Consider the following 7,320-nt stretch of genomic DNA (forward strand, 5'->3'; position numbering starts at 1 on the left):
AATGACTTGAGTTATCACGTTCACGGACACATATATAGTTGTTATATATATATAACAATTTGAATGAATGGTTTTTTTGGCCTCTAAGGACATCAAAATGAAAAAGTATATCAGTCCCGGGTCTAGGTCTGATCGTGCCACCTACAGTGATAGTTAATTCTCTTAATACATTCGATATGCTTGATAGGGTCACATAAATATATCTTAAGACTAATATTTTCTCACTACTTAAACCAAAAATAGCAATATAGGCCTACCTTGGACAAATTGTAAATATTAATCAATTGAAACAAAAGAGTTGTTGAAATATAGTTTTATTTATAAAACACACATATTTATTTTCCAAAGCTAGCTTTTAAAATTTAGGTGTTAATTTTGTAAAGTAAAAGAATAAAATGTTAAATTAAAAATAACCATTCTTGGTCTTTGTTTCCAAGTGTTGGGTGTTGCTTGGCTCCAGAACCAGGAATATTGTCCCATTTGTTCCTAAAGAAAATTGAAAAACTATAGTACAATATGGCAATGTACATTGTTGTAACAATATTTTTGGTCTGTAGACTGGCATAGATTTAAAACATTGACAAATTGATCGGCTGTTGGCAAAATATTTTTCCTACAGTTACCTAACAATGTGCATGTTCTCTCACTGATTTTAGAAAGCAAAGTGGCCAATTCGCTCATCCTAATTACTTTGTCTCAATCACTCCAGATTTGCAACGTGAAGGCACGAAATAGTGAGCGTGTAACATGCAGACAAGGTCGTATGCGCGCAATATACGTTGGCAGCACTGGCTGTAAATCAGCTGGTCAGCTGTTGTATCATTAAATGTAATATTAAAAGTTCACTTCTGTGTAAAAATATGTCATGTTTCTTTACCATTTATTTGTTTTATGGTAACTGTAGGAAAAATATAATGTACAACTCGAGTGCAAAGTGCAATTGCCTCACTCGAGAAACCATTCCACACTCGCCTACGGCTCGTGAGTAAGTATTTCTCTCGAGTGAGTCAATTGCTCCCTTTTCTCACTAGTTGCACAAATAACTATATTAGAGAGGAAGAAACAGAATAGACACATCTCTTCTGACTGCAACACTTGAAATAATTTTCACTCTGTAAAAAACATTCATCGTCAATTTTTTATGTTCTGGAACTTAAGTGTTATATTTTTCACTATGCCAAGTCATAAACTGTACCTATACAGTAGAACCTCGCTAATTCGAAAACCTATATAATTAGAAATGTTTGTCTGTTCCCCTCACAAAGCCTCTAAAATTAAAAAAAATAATATACCGATAGTACAAAGTAGTTTTAAGCTTAATACAGCCTCTACAATTTGAATTTTGTTGCCATAATTAAAACTGTTACTTCCAAAATTCGAAGTCAACCTCTACAATTCGAACTGCATTACCGTAAGACAAAAAATATCTTTGTTGAAACATGAACTGACAATCCGTCCCCCAAGATGTGTTCATTAGTCTCCATTCTCTCAAACTCCACAATTAAAACTGGGACCTCCACAATTCAAATTTTATTTTTCTGACCTCTATAAATCAAACTCTTTACATTTTAAACTTCCCATAGTTCGAAATATATTTTCTTTCCTCTGAAATTCGAATAAGCTAAGTTCTACTGTACTAATTTACTTACCACTACTAAGACTTACCTTGTATTTGGCTCAGACCTCTTGATTTGGCTTGTCCGAGCCAGTCTTTGATTAACTGCCTCTAACTCAGGGTCTGTCGCTTTAGCCGAAGATGCATGAGTCTAAACATAAAAATAACACAAATTTGTTAGTGATGGGTTGAATTATGATTAAGATCATAAAAAAAATAAATCTAAAAAAGTTGTTGGCATTAACAAATTTAGGTAAACATTTACTTTGATCCTCTATAGTCTATAGGCAGCCTACATATTTTTGAATGTGATGAGTGACTACCTGAAGAAACATTAAGAGGATAGCTTTGCAATAGCCTACAATTTTATTAAAATGGTAAATTAAATCTTCTCTAGCTGGAATAAACATGATTTAATTTTTCCCAAATTAATGTTGGTACATAAAACTATAGGAAAGCCTCGACTGTCAGATGCTTCAGCAAAAATTGATAGCGGCTCTGACCATTGCAGTGATCTCGTATTTGATTGGCTAAGCCAAAAGGGATCCAGCAAGAGACTACCGTTGACTTATCACTATTGACATTAATGCACACATGGATATGATTACAAAATAATATATTAACTGTTCTTACCAAATAAGGTAATCTTGATTTAAAACAAAGATCAGAATTCAACACTCGTTTCTTCTTGAACCGTACTGATCAGATGTTACTTTTGATGCCTTGCATTTTGTTGAGCCACCTTCAAGGAATCTGTAACAAGACAATAATAACTTAGTGTAAGTTAAACATAAGTTATCGATTTTTTTTTTTTGTCGAGGCATATAAATTTTAGGTAAAATGGTGGTCAAGTTCATCGGGTTAACATATATCATTTGTCTCAAAGAGGTGAAAGGTGAGTTAACTTAGTCTTAAAATTGATCAAGATAATGCTTTGACTTAATGTAACCAAACATGCATGTAGGCTAGCCATTTTTAATTCATTAACTAAGACATAGTTGGATGAGCCACTTCAGTAACTTTGTCGTTCTACAGCCAGTTTATACTGACACCCGCAGAGCTTCCTGGATCAAACTCGCTATCGGCTTAGTCATACAATTTATTCATCCTTCATCCATCCCTTGCGATCAAACTGTTTTATGCTAACTTACCGACAAGTGTTCGTGCCCTATATGTTACCTGAAACAATTTAAAAAATGTGTATATACTTTGCGGAGCCTACTCTTAATTTTAGGCCCTGGTAATTTATTTTATAAAAGAACATTTGACGAGCCACTTGCATTTCATAAAATCTGAACCACATCCGTCAGTTAGGCCTACGATTAAAACCTAAGTTGTAACTTAATAGGCCTAAGTAAGTATTTGCCTATCTTCAAGACAGTTTGTATAAAGCACTGTCTTTATTTCCGAAAATACAATACAAAGTTTTAACAATTTCGCTACTGTTAGAATCGGCTCCGCATTACAAGACAGCAAAAAGCAGGCAGCTCCAGCAATACCTTGTTTAGGTGATGAGACCTTCATGAGGCTGAAAGTTCTAAATAGCTTACTGTTGTAATGCCTTCAAATGCCAATTCAAACTATGAACACTATGCCTAACTGATAAATAAGTAGCAAATAACAAGTTAGTGTCAGTAACTTAGTAACAGAAATCTTGCAATAATAATACTGTTGTAAGTAATGCCAATTCAAACTATGAACTATGCCTAACTGATAAATAAGTAGCAAATAACAAGTAAGTGTCAGTAGTAACAGAAATCTTGCAATAATTTTAATAATAAAAATACTCAACTGCAACTCTTGTCTTCTGCTGCACCGATCGATGTATCAACATCAACATCAACAAAACATCAAGCCAAGCCTAAAAAAAAAGTAAAGTTGATGACGTCATAACGGTGTCGGCTGCCTGACTAGAGTGCTGCCCGTGGAACAAATTTGAACTAATTAATGACGTCATCGTCCTACTACGAGTCCTCCCCTCATTGCGACCGCTAAAAATGTGGATAACACTCATTTAATGGCCTCCATGTGGACACAACGTTGTAATAGGGAATGAAACGGCTGCAACCAGCTGTATGAAGCCAATAAAGTAGGCACTAATTGTTTTGAAAATCTCAGTTTGAAAGATGTTGTTTCACGTAAGGTTGAGGTTATGGTAAAAATCACTATCTCAAACAATGTTAATGTAGCGAGAAAAGTAGCTAAAATTCCGCTACAACTACTTAAAAAATGTAGCTAGCTACAGCTAAAGCTACAAAATCACAGACAATGGAAACCCAGACGTATCACTGCGCGATGCGTAGGGCCCCGTCACATCCTGCCTCTAGCGGAGAATCGAGGAAACACGCAGTCTCGCGCTCGCCTCGCCAGTCGCCGGCCCGGCATGGTCGGCGCCTCGGCGGTCGCTGGCTTGCAATTATTAATAGCAGCACTAGCAGTTCAACTCAACTCCAAATTCACGTCTATCATTCCTCCTCCACAACTCGCGCGGTTCACCGATACCGTACTCCCTACGACTACCCGTGCATCCATCTGCCTGCGGACAGCATTTATTTTTCATTGTGTGATTATTTTAATCACATTTGCGACGAAGTTTAGCAATAAATTAAATATGGTGTTCAAAAAAGGTGGGGGACATATTTTACCTAGTGATTCCTTGGGTAAAAATAAAGAGAAAATCAAGAATAATTTTTTCTAAAATTGCTTCGTTACCCAAATATCCGCCATTTTGTATTTTTGACATACACTTTTTTATATTTTAATGTTTTTTACTGATTTTTATGAAACTTGGTATGCATGTTAAGGTAGAAAAGACCCGTGTTAGAAAAAAAGTTCATCTAGATTCAACCTACAATTTCAAAATGATGGCCATTAAAACATTTTAGCTTAAATTAGTCAAAACTGGCTGGTTTTTTGAAAATATTCCAAGTACTTTATAGTTAAAATACTGTAAAATACTGTAGAAAATACTGTTAGTTTATTAAGAAAATTAGATAAAAGTTACTTGGCTTGGTGCTTTCATAACTGCAAACTCAAAATACATCACCCACAGGTAAAAAAGAATCAAGTTATTGGTTAAAAAACTATGTTTGTGTAAAAACATTATTCTCAGTAAGTGGATGATTTGTTTGATTTCTCGATCAGCTGTCTCATTTCTAATGAATTAATAATGTCAAAGATTTGTGTTTTTAAATACATCAATTATTATAGTAAAGTTTTCTAAATATGATAACTTATTCTCAACTAAATTTTTTACTATTCCCAGCATGAAAATAAAGCAGTGAGATCCAATATGAGTAAAGTTTAAAGCACCAATCCTTGATGGAAATGTAGTATACATTAACAGTCACAGCAATTATTATGTAGTACACATTGACTATTTTCAAGTAACAAACATATGTTTCTGTAAATAAAAATTATCTCCCTTGTTATCCTTATGGAGAAATACGAAACTTTAAATGGCCCCAGGGCCTCACACTCTAATTATTCCCCTAAAAAGAAAGTTTCCTGCACAACTTCACGTTACGCTCTTTCCAATGACACCAAAAACTTGTCAATCGGTTCAGTAGTTTCGGAGGAGTAATTGTCACAAAAAACCTGCTTGCGTATTAAATAATTACTGTATAGATAATGAAAATATGGATACAATAAATGTCACATTGACCAATCTAGGAAATAATCTATACTATTATATAAAAATCTAATGGTGTCTGTCAGTATGTGTATTACTAATAGGTGCAAAAACTACTGAACCAACTGGCCTTAAATTTTACAAAAATATAGCTATCATACCAAGAACCATTATAGGACTATTCACATTTCGATACTGACCGAAGGCTTTGCCCCTTTGGCTTTAAAAGTTCTGAGGTGAACATTTTAAAAGTAAATATTGATTGGTCTCCATGGCTGCGATGATAACTCTAACAATGTTTTTTTACATTTGCTTTGACATTTAAATGTAAACAAAAAGAACTGCTAAACTGCATATTTCACAATTTCAGACAGCTGATTCAAAGAAATTAAATATAATATTTTCCATAACTAATGAGGTAGGATTATTTTAATCTAACCTTTTATCATGGATTATTTATTCTAAAACTATGTCAATCATTATAGGAAAAAATATTCTATAACCGTTGCTGTATCAACTCTGGCTCTGCTTTGGATTTTTTAAAGCGTCTAAGTTATGAAAATGAATGAATGAATGAATTATTTCTTTATTCCAACAAAGTATATACAGAATATGTACACAAATATTTAAAGGAAGAAAAAAAAACATAAGTAAATTCAAGAATAAAATAAAATAAAACTTTACATTACATCTATGTTAAAAAAAACGTACATGTTTATAAGGAATAAGCCGACATGGGCAGCGAGCCTGTGCGTCGACTGTAGTTGCGTCCAAAACATAAACATTAATAATCGAATGCAATAAATAAATAAATGACAGAGATATGATGAGGTGAAAATATGATGTTAATGGAGTTACAAGAACAAAAGTTTAAATAAAAATAATTGAACTGTAATAGTGACAGGAATTCTACGGCTTTGAAAGTGTGTCTAGAGGGGAGAAGTGGGCGGCGGATAATAATGTTATTGATATGTTTTATGGAAACAGTATGAAAATTACAATGTATAGATGTTTTGTGTGAATTTGGAGGCTACTTTAAACAAATTCTAACTGCTTAACATGTGTTTGATTAACTTAACATAACTTGCACATCACATTGTTTTTTATATGTACAATATTTAGGTACGGTACATTAAGTTATTGTGTTTTGCTAAACGCATGCTTAAATTAAACTGAAGAATATCATCAATAACTAAATTGTACGTTGATTTTTGTTTTCTAAAATATGTTGTATATGTGTAACTATATTTAATTATACAATAAAAGGTTAAATTACCTGTGTCCGCCAGTCGATCCTTGTGCTGTGTCCTGTTACAGGAGATGCATTTCGGCAGAATAAACTGCCATCATCAGTCCTAATATAAGTCCTTGTTCTTCCCTATTGGGTGTAGACGCACCCAATGGGGAAGAACAAGGAATACAGCAATAAATACAGCAAGGAATTAGCAAAACACAATAACTTAATGTACCGTACCTAAATATTGTACATATAAAAAACAATGTGATGTGCAAGTTATGTTAAGTTAATCAAACACATGTTAAGCAGTTAGAATTTGTTTAAAGTAGCCTCCAAATTCACACAAAACATCTATACATTGTAATTTTCATACTGTTTCCATAAAAACATATCAATAACATTATTATCCGCCGCCCACTTCTCCCCTCTAGACACACTTTCAAAGCCGTAGAATTCCTGTCACTATTACAGTTCAATTATTTTTATTTAAACTTTTGTTCTTGTAACTCCATTAACATCATATTTTCACCTCATCATATCTCTGTCATTTATTTATTTATTGCATTCGATTATTAATGTTTATGTTTTGGACGCAACTACAGTCGACGCGTCTACACCCAATGGGGAAGAACAAGGACTTATATTAGGACTGATGATGGCAGTTTATTCTGCCGAAATGCATCTCCTGTAATAGGACACAGCACAAGGATCGACTGGCGGACACAGGTAATTTAACCTTTTATTGTATGTCTTACCGATCCGGAACAACAACAACATAAAATGAAATATTTAATTATCAAATGGTAGTACAAAATACTCTTATTTTATCTTAACATA

At 33.6% G+C, this 7,320-nt stretch overlaps 1 long non-coding RNA gene across 5 annotated transcripts; it reads right to left on the bottom strand.

Moving 5' to 3' along the window:
• Nucleotides 1-365: 365 nt before the first annotated feature.
• Nucleotides 366-3,498, bottom strand: LOC128994974 (uncharacterized). Of its 5 annotated transcripts, none has more exons than XR_008490936.1 (4): nt 3,408-3,498; nt 2,249-2,368; nt 1,666-1,766; nt 366-486 (listed from the first exon to the last, which is right to left on the bottom strand). It is a non-coding gene; the product is annotated as an uncharacterized LOC128994974 (long non-coding RNA). The 5 variants fall into 5 exon arrangements; XR_008490938.1 differs by having other exon boundaries at nt 3,414-3,447; XR_008490937.1 differs by lacking the exon at nt 3,408-3,498 and adding an exon at nt 3,166-3,352.
• Between the last annotated feature and the right edge of the window lie 3,822 nt (nt 3,499-7,320).

The sequence above is a fragment of the Macrosteles quadrilineatus genome, unplaced genomic scaffold (genome assembly GCF_028750875.1).
Source record: "Macrosteles quadrilineatus isolate MER2022 unplaced genomic scaffold, UCM_ALF_1.0 Scaffold_5__1_contigs__length_97177068, whole genome shotgun sequence".
NCBI classification, from domain to species: Eukaryota; Metazoa; Arthropoda; class Insecta; order Hemiptera; family Cicadellidae; genus Macrosteles; species Macrosteles quadrilineatus.